The sequence below is a fragment of the Manis pentadactyla genome, chromosome 17 (genome assembly GCF_030020395.1).
Source record: "Manis pentadactyla isolate mManPen7 chromosome 17, mManPen7.hap1, whole genome shotgun sequence".
Lineage (NCBI taxonomy): Eukaryota > Metazoa > Chordata > Mammalia > Pholidota > Manidae > Manis > Manis pentadactyla.
The window spans coordinates 7,250,227-7,276,968 of NC_080035.1; the positions used below are offsets into that span (position 1 = coordinate 7,250,227).

At 40.0% G+C, this 26,742-nt stretch overlaps 1 protein-coding gene across 2 annotated transcripts in view; it reads right to left on the reverse strand.

The window, feature by feature from the left end:
- Window positions 1-25,534, reverse strand: part of FNDC3A (fibronectin type III domain containing 3A) — a 193,955-nt gene extending 168,421 nt beyond the window's left edge. Inside the window, exon 1 of one of the 2 annotated variants that reach the window (XM_036904142.2) lies at window positions 25,277-25,534. The gene's annotated coding sequence lies outside the window, so the exon portion shown is untranslated. Of the gene's footprint in view, window positions 1-24,677; window positions 25,149-25,276 lie in introns of those variants that run through there. The other variant, XM_036904152.2, reaches the window with a different exon arrangement.
- Between the last annotated feature and the right edge of the window lie 1,208 nt (window positions 25,535-26,742).

Here is a 26,742-nt window from a genome sequence, read left to right on the forward strand (position 1 = left end):
ATCACCATGAAAAGGCAAAGCTACAGGCAGACAAAGATCACGGAGACAACACCAGAGAAGGAGACAGACCTAATCAGTCTTCCTGAAAAAGAATTCAAAATAAGAATCATAAACATGCTGACAGAGATGTAGAGAAATACGCAAGAGAAATGGGATGAGGTCCGGAGGGAGATCACAGATGCCAGAAAGGAGATTGCAGAAATGAAACAAACTCTGGAAGGGTTTATAGCAGAATGGATAGGATGCAAGAGGCCATTGATGGAATTGAAACCAGAGAACAGTAACGCATAGAAGTTGACATAGAGAGAGACAAAACGATCTCCAGGAACGAAACAATATTAAGAGAACTGTGTGACGAATACAAAAGGAACAATATCTGTATTATAGGGGTTCCAGAAGAAGAATAGAGAGGAAAAGAGATGGAAAGTATCTTTGAAGAAATAATTGCTGAAAACTTCCCCAAACTGGGGGAAGAAATAATCGAACAGACCACGGAAATACACAGAACCCCCAACAGAAAGGATCCAAGGAAGACAACACCAAGACACATAATAAGTAAAATGGCAAATATCAAGGACAAAGCACGAGTTTTAAAGGCAGCTAGAGAGAAAAAGGTCACCTATAAAGGAAAACCCATCAGGATAACATCAGACTTCTCGACAGAAACCCTACAGGTCAGAAGAGAATGGCATGATATATTTAATACAATGAAACAGAAGGGACTTGAACTAAGGACACTGTATCCAGCACGACAATCATTCAAATATGACGGTGGGATTAAACAATTCCCAGACAAACAAAAGCTGAGAGAATTTGCTTTCCACAAACCACCTCTACAGAACATCTTCCAGGGACTGCTCTAGATGGGAGCACTCCTAGAAAGAGCACAGCACAAAACACCCAACATAAGAAGAATCGAGGAGGAGGAATAAGAAGGGAGAGAAGAAAAGAATCTCCAGACAGTGTATATAACAGCACAATAAGCGAGCTAACTTAGGCAGTAAGATACTAAAGAGGCTAACCTTGAACCTTTGGTAACCACGAATTTAAAGCCTGCAATGGCAATAAGTACATATCTTTCAATAGTCAACCTAAATGTTAGTGGACTGAATGCACCAATCAAAAGACACAGAGTAATAGAATGGATAAAAAAGCAAGACTCATCTATATGCTGCTTACAAGAAACTCACCTCAAACCCAAAGACATGTACAGACTAAAAGTCAAGGGATCGAAAAACATATTTCAGGCAAACAACAGAGAGAAGAAAGCAGGGGTTGCAGTACTAATATCAGACAAAATAGACTTCAAAACAAAGAAAGTAACAAGAGATAAAGAAGGACACTACATAATGATAAAGGGCTCAGCCCAACAAGAGGATATAACCATTCTAAATATATATGCACCCAACACAGGTGCACCAGTATATGTGAAACAAATAGTAACAGAACTAAAGGGGGAAATAGACTGCAATGCATTCATTCAAGGAGACTTCAACACACCATTCACCCCAAAGGATAGATACACCAGGCAGAAAATAAGTAAGGACACGGAAGCACTGAACAACACAGTAGAGCAGATGGACCTAATAGACATCTATAGAACTCTACATCCAAAAGCAACAGGATATACATTCTTCTCAAGTGCACATGGAACATTCTCCAGGAGAGACCATACTAGGCCACAAAAAGGGCCTCAGAAAATTCCAAAAGATTGAAAACCTACCAACCAACATTTCAGACCACAAAGGCATAAAACTAGGAATAAACTGTACAAAGAAAGCAAAGAGGCTCACAAACACATGGAGGCTAAACAACACGCTCCTAAATAATCAATGGATCAATGACCAAATCAAAATGGAGATCCAGCAATATATGGAAACAAATGACAACAACAACACTAAGCCCCAACTTCTGTGGGACGCAGCAAAAGCAGTCTTAAGAGGAAAGTATATAGCACTCCAAGCATATTTAAAAAAGGAAGAGCAATCCCAAATGAACGGTCTAATGTCACAACTATCAAAATTGGAAAAAGAAGAACAGATGAGGCCTAAGGTCAGCAGAAGGAGGGACATAATAAAGATCAGAGAAGAAATAAATAAAATTGAGAAGAGTAAAACAATAGCAAAAATCAATGAAACCAAGAGCTGGTTCTTCGAGAAAATAAACAAAATAGATAAGCCTCTAGCCAGACTTATTAAGAAGAAAAGAGAGTCAACAAAAATCAACAGTATCAGAAACGAGAAAGGAAAAATCACGACGGACCCAACAGAAATACAAAGAATTATTAGAGAACACTATGAAAACCTATATGCTAACAAGCTGGGAAACCTGGGAGAAATGGACAACTTCCTAGAAATATACAACCTTCCAAGACTGACCCAGAAAGAAACAGAAAATCTAAACAGACCAATTACCAGCAACGAAACTGAAGCGGTAATCACAAAACTACCAAAGAACAAAACCCCCGGGCCAGATGGATTTACCTCGGAATTTTATCAGACATACAGGGAAGACATAATACCCATTCTCCTTAGAGTTTTCCAAAAAACAGAGGAGGAGGGGATACTCCCAAACTCATTCTATGCAGCTAATATCACCCTAATACCAAAACCAGGCAAAGACCCCACCAAAAAAGAAAATACAGACCAATATCCCTGATGAACGCAGATGCAAAAATACTCAACAAAATATTAGCAAACCGAATTCAAAAATATATCAAAAGGATCATACACCATGACCAAGTGGGATTCATCCCAGGGATGCAAGGATGGTACAACATTCAAAAATTCATCAACATCATCCACCACATCAACAAAAAGAAAGACAAAAACCACATGATCATCTCCACAGATGCTGAAAAAGCATTTGACAAAGTTCAACATCCATTCATGATAAAAACCCTCAGCAAAATGGGAATAGAGGGCAAGTACCTCAACATAATAAAGGATATCTACGATAAACCCACAGCCAACATTATATTGAACAGCGAGAAGCTGAAAGCCTTTCCTCTGTGATCGGGAACTAGACAGGGACGCCCACTATCTCCACTGTTATTTAACATAGTAGTGGAGGTCCTAGCCACGGCAATCAGACAAAACAAAGAAATACAAGGAATCCAGATTGGTAAAGAAGAAGTTAAACTGTCACTATTTGCAGATGACATGATACTGTACATAAAAAACCCTAAAGACTACACCCCAAAACTACTAGAACTGATATCGGAATACAGCAAAGTTGCAGGATACAAAATCAACACACAGAAATCTGTGGCTTTCCTATACACTAACAATGAACCAACAGAAAGAGAAATCAGGAAAACAACTCCATTCACAATTGCATCAAAAAAAATAAAATACCTAGGAATAAACCTAACCAAGGAAGAGAAAGACTTATACTCTGAAAACTACATGGCACTCTTAAGAGAAATTAAAGGGGACACTAACAGATGGAAACTCATCCCATGCTCGTGGCTAGGAAGAATTAATATAGTCAAAATGGCCATTCTGCCCAAAACAATATACAGATTTGATGCAATCCCTATGAAACTACCAGCAACATTCTTCAATGAACTGGAACAAATAATTCAAAAATTCATATGGAAACACCAAAGACCCCGAATAGCCAAAGCAATCCTGAGAAAGAAGAATAAAGTAGGGGAGATCTCACTCCCTAACTTCAAGCTCTACTATAAAGCCATAGTAATCAAGACAATTTGGTACTGGCACAAGAGCAGAGCCACAGACCAATGGAACAGACTAGAAAATCCAGACATTAACCCAGTCATATACGGTCAATTAATATTTGATAAAGGAGCCATGGACATACAATGGCGAAATGACAGTCTCTTCAACAGATGGTGCTAGCAAAACTGGACAGCTACATGTAGGAGAATGAAACTGGACCATTGTCTAACCCCATATACAAAAGTAAACTCAAAATGGATCAAAGACCTGAATGTAAGTCATGAAACCATTAAACTCTTGGAAGAAAACATAGGCAAAAACCTCTTAGACATCAACATGAGTGACCTCTTCTTGAACATATCTCTCCGGGCAATGAAAGCAACAGCAAAAATGAATAAGTGGGACTATATTAAGTTGAAAAGCTTCTGTACAGCAAAAGACACCATCAATAGAACAAAAAGGAACCCTACAGTGTGGGAGAATATATTTGAAAATGACACATCCGATAAAGGCTTGACATCCAGAATATATAAAGAGCTCACATGCCTCAACAAACAAAAAACAAATAACCCAATTAAAAAATGGGCAGAGGAACTGAACAGACAGTTCTCCAAAAAAGAAATACAGATGGCCAACAGACACATGAAAAGATGCTCCACATCGCTAATTATCAGAGAAATGCAAATTAAAACTACAATGAGGTAGCACCTCACACCAGTAAGGATGGCTGCCATCCAAAAGACAAACAACAACAAATGTTGGCGAGGCTGTGGAGAAAGGGGAACCCTCCTACACTGCTGGTGGGAATGTAAGTTAGTTCAGCCTTTCTGGAAAGCAGTATGGAGGTACATCAAAATGCTCAAAACAGACTTACCATTTGCCCCAGGAATTGGACCCTAGGAATTTACCCTAAGAATGCAGCAATCAAGTATGAGAAAGATCAGTGCACCCCTATGTTTATCGCAGCACTATTTACAATAGCCAAGAATGGGAAGCAACCTAAATGTCCATCGATAGATGAATGGATAAAGAAGATGTGGTACATATACACAATGGAATACTACTCAGCCATAAGAAAAGGGCAAATCCAACCATTTGCAGCAACATGGATGAAGCTGGAGGGTATTATGCTCAGTGAAACAAGCCAAGCGGAGAAAGAGAAATACCAAATGATTTCACTTATCTGTGGAATATAAGAACAAAGGAAAAACTGAAGGAACAAAACAGCAGCAGAATCACAGAACTCAAGAATGGACAAACAGGTACCAAAGGGAAAGGGACTGGGGAGGATGGGTGGGTAGGGAGGCATAAGGGGCGGTGAGAAGTAGAGGGGTATTAAGATTAGCACGCATGGGCGGGTAGGAGAAAAGGGAGGGCTGTACAACACAGAGAAGGCAAGTAGTGATTCTACAACATTTTGCTATGCTGATGGACAGTGACTGTAAAGGGGTTTATAGGGGGGACCTGGTATAGGGGAGAGCCTAGTAAACATAATATTCGTCATGTAAGTGTAGATTAGTGATACCAAAAAGAAAAAAAGAAGGGCAGTTCCTGTGTTGTAACCTCCAATGAGTTCTACACAATGGTATAAAGGGCATATAAAAGTGTAGGCAAAGGGTCTGTTTGTGTTTATACAGAAGATCAAAGCCTAATTGGGCTACCCCGAAAATGAACTAAGATACGATATGAAAAAGAACTTCCAACATCAGCACTCTCTGGAAGACTCATGCCAGAAGATGATCATCAAAAAACCCCAACAAAGATCCACGCACTGCTACAGCTGTAGATGCACTCATCCCACCAGCTCCTGGACTTGCCATGGGAATGAGGAAGGAGATATCTAAGCTGGCCTGTGCATACAGTAAAACAACAAATTTGACTGGATCTATACTGTTGGAACTCAACCAAGAATTAGGAGAAGTGCAAATTGTAGCGCTCCAAAATCTTACAACCACAGACTATTTATTGTTAAAAGAACATATGGGATATGAACAGTCCCCAGGAATGGGTTGTTTTAATTTGTCTGATTTCTCTCAGACTGTTCAAGTTCAGTTGGACAATATCCACCATATCATACATAAGTTTTCACAAATGCCTAAGGTGCCTAACTGGTTTTCTTGGTTTCACTGGAGATGGCTGGTAATTACAGGTATGCTTTGGTTATGTAACTATACTCCTATTATGTTAATGTGTGCGCAATTTAAGTAGTAGTTTAAAACCTATACATGCTAAAGTTACTCTACAAGAAGATACGTCAAAGAAATAATCGATCTTCCCATGTTTTCTTCCACCTGCTACGTCTACAGCTTTTCTTCTTCCTTCCTAATTACAACCCTTAAATAGAATTCGTGCCTCATATCGAAGTTACCGAGTATTATAATTCTTCCAAGTGGTAAAGATACCTCAAGACAAATGCTGGGCATAGAAGCTACAGGGCATAAATATGCAAAGAAGTGAAAAGCTAACCTTTTCAAACAATAAGGCTTCTCTCTCACTTACCAACTTTACATTTCCCTGTATGGCCCCGGAAGATGACTGGTTAGCCAGAGACGGGTAAGAGTCCTCAAGGGAGGAACAACCTAAGACAGGCACAGTCGCAGGGGGGTCATCAGGTGAGAAATTGGGGATCAACAGATGTGAGGCTTAGAACGTCACCCCCCTGTTCTGAGAGAAATCTTTTGCATCCGTGGATGTTTTATTGCCCTTGTCTAGCTTGGATTAATATATAGTCTACAGGCACACACCTGATCATCTACATGTGCTCTCTTACAACACTAAACTATGTTTTCTATCTTTATCTTGTATCTACCTACCACTTCTGCATTTTATTAAAAATAATAATAAAGAGAGAAATGTGGTATCCACATATAAATCAAGTATGAAAATCAAACGAATAGTCATATTTTAACTGACTGTTTATAGTTCATAATGCATGAGCAAGACCAAAAGTTTCTGTGATGACTGCCCTTGTACTGTTCACCATGTAACTTATTCACTATGTAAGAATTTGTTCTCCATGTAAGAACTTGTTCGTTATGCTTCAGAAGATTGGAGACTGATGAAAATTAGGCTTGGGGTGGATTAATGATTGTGCATTGAGCATTGACCCCCCTATACAGAATTTTATTGTTGTTAACAACCATTTGATCAATAAATATGAGAGATGCCCTCTCAACAAAGAACAAACAAAAAAAAGTACACACTTCCAATTCTAAAATAAATAAGTAACCGGGAAGTAATGTATAGCATAAGGAATACAGTCAAAATATTGTAACAACTTTGTATGGTGATAGCTGGTAGCTAGAATTATCATGTATATAAATGTTGAATCACTGTGTTGTACACCTGGAACTAATGTAATATTGTGTGTCAACCACCTTCAATAAAAAATAATTATCTACAAGAAAAAAAAAAAGAAAGAGGGCTCAGTGACACTGAAATCACCAAAGAATTCAAAATGAAATAAGCATGCTAATGGAGCTACAGAAAAATATTAAAGAGATAAGGGACAAATTCAAGAAGGAGTTATCCACATTAAAAAATATAGTAGTTGAAATGAAACATACAATAGAGGGATTTAAAAGCAGATTAGATGAGGTAGAGGGGACAGTAAATAAAATAGAAATTAGGAAACAGAAATACAAAGTAGCTGAGGTTAAGGAAAAAAAAGGATCCCTAAGAATTAAATATTGAGAGAACTGTGTGACCAATCCAAATGAAACAGTATTTGTATTATAGGGGTACCAGACAAAGAAGATAGAAAAAAAGGGATAGAAAGTGTCTTTGAAGAAATAATTGCTGAAAACTTCTCCAATCTGGGAAAGGAAATAATCTCTCAGGCCATGGAAGTGCACAGATCTCCCAACACAAGGGACCAAAAGAAGACAACACCAAGACATATAATAATTAAAATGGCAAAGATCAAGGATAAGGATAGACTATTGAAAGCAATCAGTGACAGAAAAAAGATCACATACAAAGGAAAACCCACCAGGCTATCATCAGACTTCTCACAAGAAACATTACAGGCAAGAAGGGAGTAGCATGATATAGTCAATACAATGAAACAGAAGAGCCTTGAACCAAGAATACTCTACCCATCAAGATTATCATCTAAATTTGAAGATGGGGAGGGATTAAAGATGGCGGCGTGATAGGTGAGACAAAACTCCCCCCAAAATGACATATAATATCAAAATATAACAAATACATCAAACCCAGTAAAAGCAACAGGAAAGAAGGTGGTGGCAGATTGTCTACACATGGGGAAACCAGCAGAACTCAAGGAAAAGGATAAGGTATCAAAGCCATGATCTGGAGGAACCCAAGCCCTTCCCCCACCACAGCTCACTGGAGGGAGGAAGAGAAATGGAGCGGGAAAGGGGTGGAAGCCTAGGACTGCTGAACACCTAGCCCTGGAGATCTGCTCTGGGAGCACGAACCTACATTACAGGGTACTCTGGAGGTTTGTGGGGTTGGAAAGCTAAGTTAGGCAGAATACTTGGAGACACTGAGATTCCAGGTGCTTGTGGAAAATGGGTCCACATCTGCCTGTTCTGGGACAAAAGAAAGGTGGGCAGTCTGAGACATTTCCTAACAGCAGGACGGCTGCTAAAGGGGCAAGGGCTGCACAGAGCTTGCTACTCATTGGAAAGGAGAGGTGGACAAAACTCTCTGGGTACACTCTGCCCAGCAGCTTGGGAACTTTTAGGAGCTTCAGGCAATCCATTCACCTGGCTGGCTATGCAGCAATGAGGCCCCCCACTGTGATATACAGCCAGCTGTGCCTTCCTCCCAGCTGGCACCGGCTAGAAAACCAGTTGCCCCCACCATGGCAGTAGTCTAGTCAGAGGGCAGCCCTGCCTACGGCAGCTACAAGTGCAAAGCATAGAGGATTCTCCATGCATGCTCAGCCCACTGGCCCTGGCAGTGGAGAAAGGCACTGTAACAAAGAAGCAGGTGGGACCTTTTTCCTCCTGAAAGACACCAGTGCTGCTCCCCTGAGAGGCCTGCAATCACTCCAGGGACCAAGCAACTCCAGAGAGTAGAGCTTCTGGGCACAAGAGGGTACCACATACAAATATGAAATATTAAAGGAACCTGGTTCAAAATGAAATCCCACAAACACCACAAAGAGGGCCAAGGGAAACTGAACTCATCAGCCTACCTAAAGATATTTTAAAATAAAAATCATAAACATGCTCACGGACCTACAGAAAAATATTCAAGAACTAAGGGATGAACTCAGGAATGAGATAACAAATATTTAAGAATATGGTATCTGAAATGAAACATACAATGGAGGAATTTAAAAGCAGATTAGATGAAGAAGAGGAGACGGTAAATAGAAGCTAGAGAACAGGAATACAAAGATGTTGAGGCACAGAGAGAAAAAATGATCTCTAGGAATGAAAGAATGTTGAGAGAACTGTAAAACCAATCCAACGGAACAGTATTCGCATTATAAGGGTACCAGAAGAAGTAAGAGAAAAAGGGATAGAAAGTGCCTCTGAGGAGGTAACTGTTTAAAAAAATTCCCCAGTCTGGGGAAGGAGATAGGTCATGGAGGTGCAAAACACACAAGGGACCCAAGGAAGACAACATCAAGACATATAATGATTAAAATTGCAAAGAACAAGGATAAAGACAGAGTATTAAGAACAACGAGAGAACAAAAAAGATCACAAAGGAAAACCCATTAGGCTATCATCAGACTTCTCAACAGAAATCTTACAGGCCAAAATGGAGTGGCATGATATATTTAATGCAATTAAACAGAAGGGCCAAAAACCAAGAATACTCTACCCAGGAAGATATCATTTAAATTTGAAGGAGGGATTAAACAATTTCTAGATATGCAGAAGTTGAGAAAATTTACCTCCCACAAACCAATCTCTACAGTGTATTGTGGAGGGATGCTCTGGGTGGAAGTGCTCCTAAGGCTAAATAGCTGTCACCAGAGAAAAAAAAACCACAGTAAAGAAAGTCAACCGATTCATTAGTAAGCAGATGTAAAATCTAATCAACCACCCCCACTGTTACCCAAGGGATAGACGAAGAGCACAGAACATGATACCTAAAATATAAAGAATGGAGAAGGAAGAAAAAGGAGGGGGGATAAAAAGAACCCTTAGATTGTGTTTCTAATAGCATACTAAATGAGTTAAATTAGACTCTTAGATAGTAAGGAAATTATCCTTCAAACTTTGGTAACAATGAATCTAAAGCCAGTAATGGCAACAAGTACATAGCTGTCAATAATAACCCTAAATGTAAATGTTCTGAATGCACCAATCAAAAGACTAAAGAGATAAAAAAACAAGACCCATCTACATGCTGCCTACAACAGACTCACTTAAAACCCAAAGACATACACAGACTAAAAGTGAAGGGATGGAAAAAGATATTTCATGCAAACAATAGGGAGGAAAAAAGCAGGAGTTGCAGTACTTATATCAGACAAAATAGACTTCAAAACAAAGAAAGTCACAAGAGACAAAGAAGAACATTACATAATGATAAAGGGGTTAGTTCAAGAAGAGGACATAACCATTACAAATATCTATGTACCCAACACAGGAGCACCTACATATGTGAAACAAATACTAAAAGAATTAAAAGGGGAAACAGAATGCAATGCATTTATTCTAGGAGACTTAAACACTCCACTCACTCCAAAGGACATATCAACCAGACAGAAAATAAGTAAGGGGTTAGAGGCACTGAACAACACATTAGAACAGATGGACCTAACAGACATCTACAAAACACTCCACCCAAAAGTAGCAGATACATATTGTTCTCAAATGCACATGGAACATTTTCCAGAATAGATCATATACTAGGCCACAAAAAGAGGCTCAGTAACTTCAAAAAGACTGAAATTGTACCAACCAGCTTCTCAGACCACAAAGGTATGAAACTAGAAATAAATTACAGAAAGAAAATATAAAACCTCACAAACACATGGAAACTTAACAACATTACGAAGCCGGCATCACTCTCATACCAAAACCAGGCAAAAATACCACAAAAAATAAAAATTAGAGACCAATATCCCTGATGGACATAGATACAAAAATACTCAACAAAGTATTAGCAAATCAAATTCATAAATACATCAAAAAGATCATCCATCAAGTAGGATTTATTCCAGGGATGCAAGGATGGTACAATATTTGAAAATCCATTAGCATCATCTACTACATCAACAAAAGGAATGACAAAAATCACATGATCATCTCCACAGATACTGAAAAATCATTTGACAAAATTCAACACCCATTTATGAAAAAAACTTTCAACAAAATGGGTATAGAGGTCTAGTACCTCAACATAATAAAGGCCATATATGACAAACCCACAGCCAACATCATACTTAACAGTGAAAAGCTGAAAGCTTTTCCTCTAATATCAGGAACACGACAGGGATGCCCACTCTCCCCACTTTTATTCAACACAGTACTGGAGGTCCTAGCTGCAGCAGTCAGACAACACATAGAAATAAAAGGCATTCATATCGGCAAGGAACAAGGCAATCTGTCAGTGTTTGCAGATGACATATTATATGTAAAAAACCCTAAAGAATCCACTCCAAAACTGCTAGAGCTAATACCTGAATTCAGCAAAGTTGCAGGATACAAAATTAATACACAGAAATCTGCTGCATTCCTATACACTAATGAGAACTAGCAGAAAGAGAAATCAGGAAAACAATTCCATTCACAATTGCATCAATAAGAATAAAATATCGAGGAATAAGCCTAACCAAGGAGGTGAAAGACCTATACCCTGAAAACTACAAGATACTTTTTTGCTTTTTGAAATTAAAGTATATAACAATAAATGGAAATACATACCATGCTAATGGATGGGAAGACGTAATATTGTCAAAATGGCAATCCTGCCTAAAGCCATCTACAGATTCAATGTAATCCCTATCAAAATATCAACAGTAGTATTCAACAAACTAGAGCAAATAGTTCTAAAATTCATATGGAACCACAAAAGAGCCCAAATAGTGAAAGCAATCCTGAGAGGGAAGAATAAATTGGGGGAGATTACACTCCCCAACTTCAAGCTCTACTACAAAGCCACAGTAATAAAGACAAATTGGTATTGGCACAAGAACAGACCCATAGATCAGTGGAACAGAAGAGGGTCCAGATATAAACCTACACATGAATGGCCAATTAATATATGATAAAAGAGCCATGGACATAAAATGGAGAAATGACAGCCTGTTGAACTGGTGCTGAAAAAGCTGGACAGCTACATGTAAGAGAATGAAACTGGATTACTGTCTAACTCCATACACAAAACTAAACTCAAAATGTATTGAAGACCTGAATATAAGTCATGAAACCATAAAACTCCTAAGAAAACATAGGCAAAACTCTCTTGAATATAAACATGAGCAACTTCTTCATGAACATATCTTGTCAGGCAAGGGAAACAAAAGCAAAAATGAACAAATGGGATTACATCAAACTACAAAGCTTCTGTACAGGAAAGGACGCCATCAGTAGAACAAAAAGGCATCCTATAGTATGGGAGAATATATTCATAAATGACATATCTGATACAGAGTTAACATCCAAAATATATAAGGAGGTCACATGCCTCAACACCCAAAAAGCAAATAAAAAATGGGCAGAGGATCTGAACAGACCCTTCTCCAAAGAAGAAATTCTGATAGCCAACAGACACATGAAAAGACACTCCACATCACTAATCATCAGAGAAATGCAAATAAAAACCATAATTAGATATCAATTCACACCAGTTGGGATGGCAAGGATGCAAAAGACAAGCAACAACAATTGCTGGCAAGGATGCAGAGAAAGGGGAACCTTCGTACACTGCTGGTGGGAATGTAAATTAGCTCAACCATTCTGGAAAGCAGTATGGAGGTTCTTCAAAAAACTATAGAAATACCATTTGACCCGGGAATTCCACTCCCAGGAACTTACCTTAATAAAACAGGATCAGAGATTCAAAAGACATATGCACCCCTGTTTATCACAGCACTATTTACAATAGTCAAGAAATGGAAGCAACCTAAGTGTCCATTAGTAGATGAATGGATAAAGAAGATGTGGTACATATATACAATGGAATACTATTCTGCCATAAGAAGAAAATAAATCCTACCATTTGTAACAACATGAAGGGAGCTTGAGTACATCAATAGATAAATGGATAAAGAAGAAGTGGTACATATACAGAAAGTAATATTATTCAGCCATAAAAAGAAAAGAAAACCTGCCATTTGCAACAACATGGATGGGTCTATATGTTCAGTGAAATAAGCCAGGCAGAGAAAGACAAATACCATATGACAACACTTATTTGTGGAATATAAAAACAAAGCAAAACAGAAGGAACAAAACAGATTTAGACTAATAGACACTGAGAAGTGACTAGTGGTTCACCAGGGGGAGGGAGATAAAAGGGCCCAATAATTCGCAATCACAACATAAGTTGATCATGGGGACTGCTGAACCACTGTGATGTACATTTGAAACCAACATAAGATTATATATTAATGATACTTTACAAAAAAGGAAGAGGCATTGGATGTGGACTGCGAACTAAATGTTTACTGGAAGCACACTTATTTACACAACTTTGGAGGATAAAACTTGAACAAATGAGTTATGATCCTACTAAAAAATGCTGCATTGTTTCCAATACAAAAGTATTAATGAAAGCACGTATATGGTACTTCAGTGTTTTCACAGGTTCCAGTATTTCTTTGGATGCTCACAATATTTCTGTGGGGAAAACAGGATAGATATTATTCTCCATTTTAAGGACTGGGAACCTAAGATTGAAAAAGCCAATCTGAGATCATATGGCTAATAAGGGAGAGGGTGGAACTAATATTCACAATACTTTATTTCCTATCTAGGTGACAGAGTCAGCTGGAATGATGAAGCTATCTCAAGCACTAGCAAAAGGGGGGTGGTAGTGTGAATTGGTAATTCCTCCTTAATGCAAAATCTAAAAGCTATATTTTTATTAGGTAGCAATTTATGAAGGCTAAAATTTAAAGTCCAAAAGGTTTGGGACTGCCCTAAAACTAAAGGCAATAGAGTGGATCACGAGAAGATGGCAGCGTGAGTAGTTCAGAGGAAATCTCCTCCCCAAAACATATATACTTATGAAAATACAATAAATACAACTATTCCTAAAAGAGACACCAGTGGATGCAGTACAATAGCCAGGATACATCTACATCTGCAAGAACTCAGCATCACACAAAGGGGGTAAGATACAAGCCACGGCCAGGTGGGACCCGAACGCTCCCCCACCCCAAAACCCGGCGGGAAGAAAGGAGTCGGAACAGGGAGGGAGGGAAAGCCCAAGACTGCTAAACAACCAGCTCTAGAAATCCACACCCGGAACGCAGACACAAGGTGCATGGGGTGCTGGATATTAGAGAAATGGAAAAGCAAAACCTGGGGGCAGGTCCCCGCACCGGCGCCTCTGAGACAAAAGAAAAGCGAGTGCTTTCTGCAAGTCTTAAAGAGACAGGGACCCCATAGCTGGACGAAGTTGTCCCGGCAGCTGGGAATACCGGTGAAACTTAGGCGCCCTAAATGGAGGCAGTGCACCTCTGAAGGCCCTCACAGGACTAGGCAGCCTGCCAGTCATTCCCCCAACTGGCGCAGACGCTGACACATGGGCCCAGTAGCAGGAGAGTGGGAGCGCGGGCCGGGGGCGGAAGCGCTAGAAGGAAACGAGAGCAGATCCATGCGCCACAGGGCTAGCCCACAGAGGTGCGACCAAAGAGCCCGGGCACGGCTCGCATGCGCCGGCGGCAGTGAAGCCAGAGCCCGGTAGAAGCGTGCACGGAAAAGCCCCGTGCACACCAGCAGCAGAGCCAGAGGGAGCAGGCGTGCTCCCAGGAGCCGACCAGAATCCCAGCCCAACGCACAGCCGCCCGGGCCAGACCCAAAGGCCGCTACTGTAACACAGCTGCTGGGCAGGGTCACCGCTAGCACGGAGGAGTGCACCTGGCGTGCCTGCCACTCCCCGCAGGGCTCTGCACTGCTCTGACGGACACCCCGCCCACAGCAGCTTAGGAGATTAACCCGGTGGCTGCTCCAGGAGTGCAGGCAGCCGTCACAGGCAGCGGAGAAGGGCAAGGCATCCAGCAAGCAGGAAAGGACTTTCTTCTCCCAGCTTACACACCCGCAACCTACCTACAGCCACTGATATCACCATGAAAAGGCAAAAAAATCTGGGCCACACCAAGATAGTTACACCTGAGAAAGGACCTGCAGAAACAGACCTAACCAGTCTCCCTGAAAAAGAATTCAAAATAAAAATCATAAACATGCTGACAGAGCTGCAGAGAAATATGCAAGAGCTAAGGGATGAGGTCCGGAGGGAGATTACAGACATCCGGAGGGAGATCACAGATGTCCGGAGGGAGATTACAGAAGTGAAACAAACTCTGCAAGGATATTTATAAGCAGAATGGATAAGATGCAAGAGGCCATTGATGGAATAGAAACCAGAGAACAGGAATGCATAGAAGCTGATGCAGAGAGAGATAAAAGGATCTCCAGGAATGAAACAATATTGAGAACTGTGTGACCAACCCAAAAGGAACAATACCTGCATTATAGGGGTACCAGAAGAAGAGAGAGAAAAAGTGATAGAAAGTGTCTTTGAAGAAATAATTGCTGAGAACTTCCCCAAACTGGGGGAGAAAATAGTTGCTCAGACTACGGAGGCACACAGAACTCCCGAGAGATGGGATCCAAAGAGGTCAACACCAAGACACATAATAATTAAAATGGCAAAGATCAAGGACAGGGACAGAGTATTAAAGGCAGTCAGAGAGAGTAAAAAGGGCACCTACAAAGGAAAACCCATCAGGCTGTCATCAGACTTCTCAACAGAAACCTTACAGGCCAGAAGAGAATGGCATGATATATTTAATGCAATGAAACAGAAAAGCCTTGAACCAAGGATACTGTATCCCGCACAATTATCATTTAAATATGAAGGCGGTATTAAACAATTCCCAGACAAGCAAAAGTTGAGGGAATTTGCTTCCCACAAACCACCTCTACAGGATATCTTACAGGGACTGCTCTAGATGGGAGCACTCCTAAAAAGAGCACAGAACAAAACACCCAACATATGAAGAATGGAGGAGGAGGAAAAAGAAGGGAAAGAAATAATCATCAGAGTGTGTTCATAACAGCTCAATAAGCGAGTGAGGTCAGACAGTAAGGTAGTAAACAAGCTAACCTTGAACCTTTGGTAACCACAAATCTAAAGCCTGCAATGGCAATAAGTACATATCTTTCAATAATCACCCTAAATGAAAATGGACTGAATGCACCAATCAAAAGACACAGAGTAATAGAATGGATAAAAAAGCAAGACCCATCTATGTGCTGCTTACAAGAGACTCACCTCAAACCCAAAGACATGCACAGATTAAAAGTCAAGGGTTTGAGAAAGATATTTCATGCAAACAACAGAGAGAAAAAAGCAGGTGTTGGAATACTAGTATCAGACAAAATAGACCTCAAAATAAAGAAAGAAACAAGAGATAAAGAAGCACATTACATAATGATAAAGGACTCAGTCCAACAAGAGGATATAACCATTATAAACATATATGCACCCAATACAGGAGCACCAATATATGTGAAACAAATACTAACAGAATTAAAGGAGGAAATGAAATGCAATGCATTCATTTTGGGAGACTTTAACACACCACTCACTTGAAAGGATAGATCCACCAGATAGAAAATAAGTAAGGACACAGAGGCACTGAACAACACGCTAGAACAGATGGACCTAATAGACATCTATAGAACTCTAGATCCAAAAGCAACAGGATACACATTCTTCTCAAGTGCACATGGAACATTCTCCAGAATAGACCACATACTAGGCCACAAAAAGAACCTCAGTAAATTCAAAAAGACTGAAATCCTACCAACCAACTTTTCAGACCACAAAGGTATGAAACTAGAAAGAAATTGTACAAAGAAAGCAAAAAGGCTCACAAACACATGTGGAGGCTTAACAACACGCTCCTAAATAATCAATGGATCAATGACCAAACTAAAATGGAGATCCAGCAATATATGGAAACAAATGACAACAATAACACAGAGCCCCACCTTCTGTGGGACGCAGCAAAAGCAGTCTTAAGGGGAAAGTATATAGCAATCCAGGCATATTTAAAGAAGGAAGAACAATCCCAAATGAATAGTCTAATGTCACAATTATTGAAATTGGAAAAAGAAGAAATGAGGCCAAAGGGCAGCAGACGGAGGGACATAATAAAGATCAGAGAAGAAATAAATAAAACTGAGAAGAATAAAACAATAGAAAAAAATCAATGAAACCAAGAGCTGGTTCTTCGAGAAAATAAACAAAATAGATAAGCCTTTAGCCAGACTTATTAACAGAAAAAGAGAGTCAACACACATCAACAGAATTAGAAACGAGAAAGGAAAAATCACAACGGACCCCACAGAAATACAAAGAATTATTAGAGAATACTATGAAAACCTATATGTTAACAAGCTGGAAAACCTAGGAGAAATGGACAACTTCCTAGAAAAATACAACCTTCCAAGACGGACCCAGAAAGAAACAGAAAATCTAAACAGACCAATTAGCAGCAACGAAATTGAACTGGTAATCAAAAAACTACCCAAGAACAAAACCCCCGGGCCAGATGGATTTACCTCGGAATTTTATCAAACATACAGAGAAGACATAACACCCATTCTCCTTAAAGTTTTCCAAAAAATAGAAGAGGATGGAATACTCCCAAACTCATTCTATGAAGCTAACATCACCCTAATACCAAAACCAGGCAAAGACACCACCAAAAAAACAAAAATACAGACCAATATCCCTGATGAATGTAGATGCAAAAATACTCAACAAAATATCAGCAAACCGAATTCAAAAATAAATTAAGAGGATCATACATCATGACCAAGTGGGATTCATCCAAGGGATGCAAGGATGGTACAACATTCGAAAATCCATCAACATCATCCACCACATCAACAAAAAGGACAAAAACCACATGATCATCTCCATAGATGCTGAAAAAGCATTCCACAAAATTCAACATCCATTCATGATAAAAACTCTCAACAAAATGGGCATATAGGGCAAGTACCTCAACATAATAAAGGCCATATATGATAAACCCACAGCTAACATCATACTGAACAGCGAGAGGCTAAAAGCTTTTCCTCTGAGATCGGGAACAAGACAGGGATGCCCACTCTCCCCACTGTTATTCAACGTGGTACTGGAGGTCCTAGCCATGGCAATCAGACAAAACAAAGAAATACAAGGAATCCAGATTGGTAAAGAAGTCAAACTGTCACTATTTGCAGATGACATGAAATTGTACATAAAAACCCCTATAGACTCCACTGCAAAACTACTAGAACTAATATTGGAATTCAGCAAAGTTGCAGGATACAAAATTAACACACAGAAATCTGTAGCTTTCCTATACACTAACAATGAACTAATAGAAAGAGAAATCAGGAAAACAGTTCCATTCACAATAGCATCAAAAAGAATAAAATACCTAGGAATAAACCTAACCAAGGAAGTGAAAGACCTATATACCCTGAAAACTACAAGACACTCAAGAGAAATTAAAGAGGTCATTAACAAATGGAAACTCATCCCATGCTCTTGGCTAGGAAGAATTAATATCGTTAAAATGGCTATCCTGCCCAAAGCAATATACAGATTCGATGCAATCCCTATCAAATTACCAACAGCATTCTTCAATGAACTGGAACAAATAGTTCAAAAATTCATATGAAATCATCAAAGACCCTGAATAGTCAACGCAATCCTGAGAAGGAAAAATAAAGTGGGGGGGATCTCGCTCCCCAACTTCAAGCTCTACTACAAAGCCACAGTAATCAAGACAATTTGGTACTGGCACAAGAACAGACCCACAGACCAGTGGAACAGAATAGAGACTCCAGACATTAACCCAAACATATATGGCCAATTAATATTTGATAAAGGAGCCATGGACATACAATGGGGAAATGACAGTCTCTTCAACAGATGGTGCTGGCAAAACTGGACAGCTACATGTAAGAGAATGAAACTGGATCATTGTCTAACCTCATACACAAAAGTAAACTCCAAATGGATCAAAGACCTGAATGTAAGTCATGAGACCATAAAACTCTTAGAAAAAAACATAGGCAAAAATCTCATGGACATAAACATGAGTGACTTCTTCATGAAAATATCTCCTCGGGCAAGGGAAACAAAGGCAAAAATGAACAAGTGGGACTATATCAAGCTAGGAAGCTTCTGTACAGCAAAGGACACCATCAATAGAACAAAAAGGTATCCTACAGTATAGGAGAACATATTCATAAATGACAGATCCAATAAAGGATTGACATCCAAAATATATAAAGAGCTCACATGCCTCAACAAACAAAAAGCAAATAATCCAATTGAAAAATGGGCAGAGGAGCTGAATAGACAGTTCTCTACAGAAGAAATCCAGATGGCCAACAGACACATGAAAAGACGCTCCACATCGTTTGTCATCAGAGAAATGCAAATTAAAACCACAATGAGATATCACCTCACACCAGTAAGGATTTCCATCATTGACAAGACAACAACAAATGTTGGCGAGGTTGTGGAGAAAGGGGAACCCTCCTACATTGCTGGTGGGAATGTAAACTAGTTCAACCATTGTGGAAAGCAGTATGGAGGTTCCTCAGAATGCTCAAAATAGAAATACCATTTGACCCAGGAATTCCACTTCTAGGAATTTACCCTAAGAATGCAGCACTCTAGTTTGAAAAAGACAGATGCACCCCTATGTTTATCGCTGCACTGTTTACAATAGCCAAGATATGGAAGCAACCTAAATGTCCATCAGTAGATGAATGGATAAAGAAGATGTGGTACATATACACAATGGAATATTACGCAGCCATAAGAAAAAAACAGACCCTACCATTCGCAATAACATGGATGGAGCTAGAGGGTATTATGCTCAGTGAAATAAGCCAAGCAGAGAAGGACAAGTACCAAATGATTTTACTCATATGTGGAGTATAAGAACAAAGGAAAACTGAAGGAACAAAACAGCAGCAGAATCACAGAACCCAAGAATGGACTAATAGTTACCAAAGGGAAAGGGACTGGGGACAATGGGTGAGAAGGGAGGGATAAGGGCAGGGAAAAAGAAAGAGGGCATTACGATTAGCATGTATAGTGCGTGGTGGGCACAGGGAGGGCTGTGCAACACAGAGAAGACAAGTAGTGATTTTACAGCATCTTACTATGCAGATGGACAGTGACTGTGAAGGGGTATGTGGGGGGACTTGGTGAAGGGGGGAACCTAGTAAACATAATGTTCTTTCTGTAATTGTAGATTAATGATACCAAAATTAAAATTAAAATAAAAAAAAAAGTGGACAGTACTTGCCTTTAGGGAGTAGGATTGGGGGTAGGGAACAGGGAGTCAAGACTATTTTCCTTTTAATCTGTTACCTATTTTCTGACTTACGACTTTTTAAATTCTGTATTACTTTGCCTATATACTTTGACAAAAACAAAGACACAGATCTCCCTACCCCACGGTTCCGAATGAACCTGGCCACCTCGGGAGGAGATCACTGTATACACACCCCAGACGTAAGCCGCCGTGGTAAGGAGCATTTGAACAGAGAACCCCATCCTCAGCCATTACTGATGACAATACAGTGAGACCCTGAGAAGTCATATCTGGCAATGGTCCTGAATTTCCCCCACTAATCCAAATCCCACAAAGTCATTAAAAGGAAACACATGTGAGGTTCTGTAAAAAAAAAAAAAACTTAAGGCAATATATACATGTACAAAGTATGAAAATGGTAGTATAAGTAAATTACAAAAATTAACTTAAGTTTTAGGGTTTTGTTTATTTGGTTAGTTTTAATGTTTTTAAGAGGAAAAAAAAGGAACACCACTGATTTTATCTAGGCAGTTCTCTATCTTACATATCTTCACTTTTTTCCAGCCATATACTATCACTGATATACAGAAAGTATTTACTAATGCCTGCTGAATGAAAAAATGCTGTATAAATGAAAATGCTCTAAAAATGTAAAATTCTTGCTCTCTTGATGATGCAAAATATAGGGCAACCCTAGCAACTGATTTCCTACAACCATAACCTGAGGCACTACTATTCACCTGGTGATGGCACACGAAATGAGCTGAAGGAAACAGAATTACCTTAGAAATATACATCTATAAATTTTGAAACTTCAAAGATACATTTCATGTTAAATAAAGCTTCAAAACACAAGATACTTATCCTTTAATTACCATAATTTATCTTTAGTCTTAATTGGAAGATTTCTAGGTATTTCTTCTCTGCCTTAATCTGCTCATGACATAAACTTATCTTAATGACTCAAGCTCATCAATATAAATATCAATTATTAGACTGTTCTATAACACACTTACTCTCCTTGGAGTAGTTATGGAGGGATGCCCAACTGTCTCTTCACTAATGTATACTAGACTATGTTTAATAACAAGATTTCATACTGCCTGCTCTCCTGTTGTCACTTATAAGCTACTAACTCCCTATCCAAGATTTCTAAAACACCAGTTGTAGTTTAAAATATGAAAAACCAGAACAGGCAGTTGATATACTTGACCTGACACAAATTCTAAATCAAGCCATGGCATAGCTGTTGTCATTGCTCTTAGGCCTGACTTAAAGGCTTTTCTTCTTTTCACTTCCTAGTTCTGAGACCCAGTATAAGCTGTTGCCAGAAATTTGGCTACAAAAATAACATTTACACTAGTATTTCTGCTTATTTTATTTTTACTATAACATAGGGAACAAATACAAATGATAGTTGTAATAAAACACACTAAGCCACCATGTAGACAAACTGATCCCATTATGTTCTATATGGATAATTACCTAGCCAATGATTAGCCAAGAGTCAGCAAACTAGGCCTGCTGGCCAAATTCAGCCCACAACTGGCTTGTTTTTTGTGTGTGTGTGTGTGTGGCCCTTAAGCTAAGAATGGTTTTTATATTTTTAAAAGATTGTAAGAAAACAAACAAAAATGAGTATTCTAGAGACCCTAAGTAGCCTGCAATTCATAAAATAATACTATCTGGCACTCTACAGAAAAAGTATGCTGACATGATCTAAGCTATAATAACACATATAACCTATCTCATAAATTAAGTTTAAGCTATGAATATGTCAAAGTAGATGTGTAGTTCTTTCAGTAATGAATTCATAATGATACAGCCAAACTTGTCTTGCCCAGCCCTAATTCCTCTTTTGACCATGCCCTGGGTTGGTAAGTGAAATCTCTACCCAATCTCCTTTCTTTCCTGCTCCAAATATCTGTCCTTGGATGCTCTCAGACTGGTATCCTTGCTACTACTTCCAGTTCTGGCTGTCAATCTTTTTTGGAATATATTTCCTTTGCTAAGTCCTTCCTAAATTTCAAGGCTGGCTTCTTCCAAATGCTTTCCAGGGTTATTCTAGCCTTCATTGGCCTTACTCTACATTACAGTCCTTGCCACAAAATTTAATATCATCTCACTTTTTTGCTAACGATGTCCTGTCTGTGTTAGTCTAGTATTCCCAACTAATTTATAAACTACTTTTAAGGAAAGAAACACATCACAATGCTTTTGTATTCCCACTTTAATAAATGCTCATCATCCTCTGAGCACGTGTCATCTCCCAAGGGCACCTCTGTATCCTGGAGAAAAAATAACCTGAGAACTGGGTGATAAGTGATTGGAAATATCAAAGGATGACACCCACAAAGGAATTTGATAGAAGACCATAAGCTACACCACAAACTTAGAAAGTGTATGTGAAAAACAAGCGAAACTACAACAGTGGGAGAATAAAAATATAAGGCTCAAGAGATGGAGATCACTGAATAATCTGAAATAAAATGAAACCAAAATATCAATGAAATTATAAAAGCTCACATACATGTAAAAAAACAAAATTTGCCTTTCTGTACTATTGACCATTAATTTCCTTTTAACAGTATCTTGATATTGATATCCATAAGGGGTATTTTTCTTTTTTTGCAATGTGATAAACTGAAGCGCTAAAAGACTCAATGATATAGACATGCACATTATTCTAAATCTTTGGCTTTACAGTATGTGAATTTGACATCTACTAGAGACTGCTAGAAAAAAAAATCACTGATCTTTTGATTTCCTGGCTAATAAAATTGGAAATCCTGTGCACTATGTCTCTACATCACTCTCAAAGACACCACCTAGACTCATCTCCACAGAAAAATGCACCAAGAACATTAAAAAAATACAAAAAAAACTTGTTTAGGTTACTTCATCAAATTGTATTTTTAAAATATATGTACAATATTAAGTGCACATTCCTTGGATGAATTAACATGAAAAGATTTACAAATGCTTTAAAACAATCATAAATGACCCACGAGTTTAAAAATGGGCCAATTACAAAGTAAGTACTCTTAATCTAAGTTAAGCTATAAAAGTCAATAAAAATATTAATTATGCATCCTTTCTTTTTTTCCTGGGTTTTATAACTCTGTCTTGAACTATGTCAGAGAAGAGAGAGAAAATGTCTTCTTAGTGATAAAATGCGCTTAATATTATACAGCAGACATTTTATGGTTAAAAAGTAATCACTAAATGCACGGTAAAATGAATCATCTCTCAATTACTCACATGATAAGGGAAAATGATGAAAAAGATGATTCCAAATGATAATCCTAAACCTATTTTTTTGAATGCATATCATTAATTTGGGAGAAGCAAATTACCCTTATAATTATGCTTGACTGACGCCAGTGTTAGCCAGAAGTTTATTTTTCCTGAATATTCAATGAGTTTGAGAGTTCAGACAAAAGGGAAAGAGAGGGATTTAATTCAGAAGAATAAAGGTGGCTAAAGGCAGCCAGCCTGGGATCAAAAAAATTCTCAGTAACCTACACAAGAAGAGTGGGAGATGATCTATGAAGGAAAAGAAAATACAGTAAATTTACTGTGATATTGCTAAAATTTTAAAATATAAGATCATTAATAAAAATTTTAGTAAGACCTTTTACCGGTTAAGTCATCATCTCGTCTTCTCACTACCTGGTGTTAAAAGCAATGGCAAGAATTACCAGTGGGCTAAAAAGCTGAAAGTAAAAATTTAGGTTCTATGTTATAGAAGATGTGTTTAAAATCCTTCTTACCATTCTTTTCTGTAAAACCACCATCTGTCTAAGTAGGCACTTTATCTTAATTACTTGAGAAAAATCAATTCGACCAAGAAAATATCAAAAAGGCAGAGGACTCGTTTCTATCAAATATTTTTAGGTGATTGAAACAAAACATACGCAATAGCAAGAATTACAGACTTACCAAATATACAAAAAATAAATATTTATCCGAATACAATTACTGTCTACCTAACATATGGCTCCAATTCCTGAGTGGCATATGTTTAGCACTGGTGCTGGTAACAGCACGGTGATAAAATATAGTAACAGCTCAACTTTTGTTATTTCATTCTTGTAATACAGAAAAAAACACATCAACTTTGGTTTCAAGCACTAAAAACTAAGATCACAGTAAGAAGCAAATAATTACGTCGCTGTTTTAAAAGTCCATAGTGAAAACAGACATGAGGGTCATACTGTAAAAAAAAAAATCTTGTCGGCCTGTTATTCTCAGTTAACAGATGCTCAGACACAAGTGTCCAAAGGAACGTACGTAAAATATCACAGATCTGTAATTCACTATTCTTAGCACCCCAGCAACCACTACACACCCCTTTCCCCCACAAAAAAATGTTGCACGGCTCTTAACGCTAACAGTTTAATGAAAGAACCATTAACTAAGCCACATTAATTACAATAGCCACCGTTCTGCTCGCGATTTTACGACTAAATTATTTGTTCATTTTCCTTTACCTAACGCATGGCGTCCTTCCTCAGCCGTATCAGAAGTTCAAAGATCCAGATTATTAAACGGGGCGAGGACTGCAGCCTCGAGTCAACCTCCTGGCGGAACAGGTGGTTAACTAAGCATGGTAGAGAAACAGTCAGGTACTGGCACAGCCAAACAGGATCAAACACAGAAGGGCGGGTTTTCGAGGTTTTAACCCCAAGATGAGCGGGGAAAACTCTCTTCAGAAAAGCGTTCAAGTTCCGCGGCTGCCGAGCGGCCGGTGCCGAAGGTGCGGCGGCCTCTAGGCGATCCTCTTCCGAGGGCTCCGCACGCGACCCCCCCGAGCCTCCCGGGGCGGCGAGTGGCGGGCGGCGGGAGGGAAGGCCGCCCGGGTCCCCCGGGTCGCCTCCTCGGGCTGCGCCCCCGCAAGTGCCTCGGGGCTAGACTCGGCCCGGCTCCACTCCCCTCGGCCCACAGCGCGCCCACACGACGGGGTGGGCCGGGCCGCTCGGTGCGCCCGAGCCCCAGCCCCTCAGACCCAGCCTAACGGTTTCCGCAGCGGGACGCGACTGGAACGGCTCGGTCCCCCCGCCTTTCCCGCAGGGAGCGCCCGCGCTCTCACCTCCGGGCCACGCAGCTCCGAGGCGAAGGAAGGCGGCTACCCTGGCGCCTCTTCTTCGGGTTCCTGATCGTTCTCGCTCTACCTCAGCTGCAGAGCCAGCTCTCGGGGGCCGCCGCGGCCGCCGGCGCACTGACTGCTGGGGTGGTTCTCCGGCAGTGACGGCGCCGCTTCAGCCCCGCTCTTCGCTCCCTCTCCGCGTAGCTCCAGCTTTCTGTTTCACCCGAGGGACCACGAACGCCGCCGCCGCCATGCTTACTACGGAGCCGGGAGGTGGAGCCCACGGTCGGCGCGCCTAGTGCGGCTGCGCGAGCCCCGCCGACGGCAACCCCGGTCGCTCGGACCCGGCGACCCCGCCCTGCACCCGCGCCGCTGCCGGGCGGGTCTTTTCCCCCAGAGCCAGTCGCCAGCAGAGCCGCCGGCATGTGTTGGCCGAGCGCCCCCTGTCCCCCCGTGGCTCACCGCCCTCTCTCCTGAGGCTGGGCTGCGCTAAGTTCGTCGTAGCATCCCCCGTGGCCGGGCTGCAAGCGACACTAACGAAATGTGGAGTTAATGAATGTTCCTAGAGCCACTCACAATTCCAGTCCATTTTGTAAAAAGCTCCCCTGAACCTTACCGGGTCAGCCTTTTCCAAAAGCACAAGAACTTAATGCAAGCAGGTGCTTCTAAAGGTTCCCCCAAGAAATAAGAAGCCAACAGAAGTGGGCTTGAATGTTTTCAGTCCTAAACACTTAAGGCCGGGATCTCTATAACAAGCAAGAATATTTAGATATTTACTTCAGTTGAAAACGTGGGGATTAGGTTCCTCGCCTCTTCCTGAGTCTAATCACTTGGAAACCTACTGCATTACTTTATACAGCAGCACGCCGAGACGTACAAATGAATGCTGCAGAAATTTCCTTAAACCTCCTGCAATTGGGACACTGCAAGTCTGGCCAGGGCTGCTTAGTTTTGCAGTTTCCAGTGGAGAACTTGAGGCCAGGATAGTACTTGGTACACGGTGACCTACCCCAGTAACTGTCTCTTCAAAAACAATAGCTCCATCTCTGGCTTTATTTCACTTTATTAATTGTACTTACTTTTAAAACAGCAGCATATTTATTTTACCTTTTTTACAGAAACCCTTGAAAAAGATACTTACTCCCACATTTTTTAAAGAATACAATGGCTAATGAAATCCTTTGTTGATGTTTCAGGATATCAAATGCATCAAGGTATCAAATGCAATACCTTGGCCATATGAGAAAGTCCCAGCGGTACTGCTGAGGTATATAGGATCTCTACTCTGGTGATATCTTTTTTCTCTTTGGAATGTTCTCATCACCTTTTCTAATATCTGTCACTGCTTCTCATCTTCTTATCTACCTCTTTATCCTACCTCTTATCCTTTATACTTTACTGTTTATTTTTTACTTTTCTCCTTTCTTGACTGCTTTTCTCTGTGGTTCCAGGTGATGATTGATCAGATA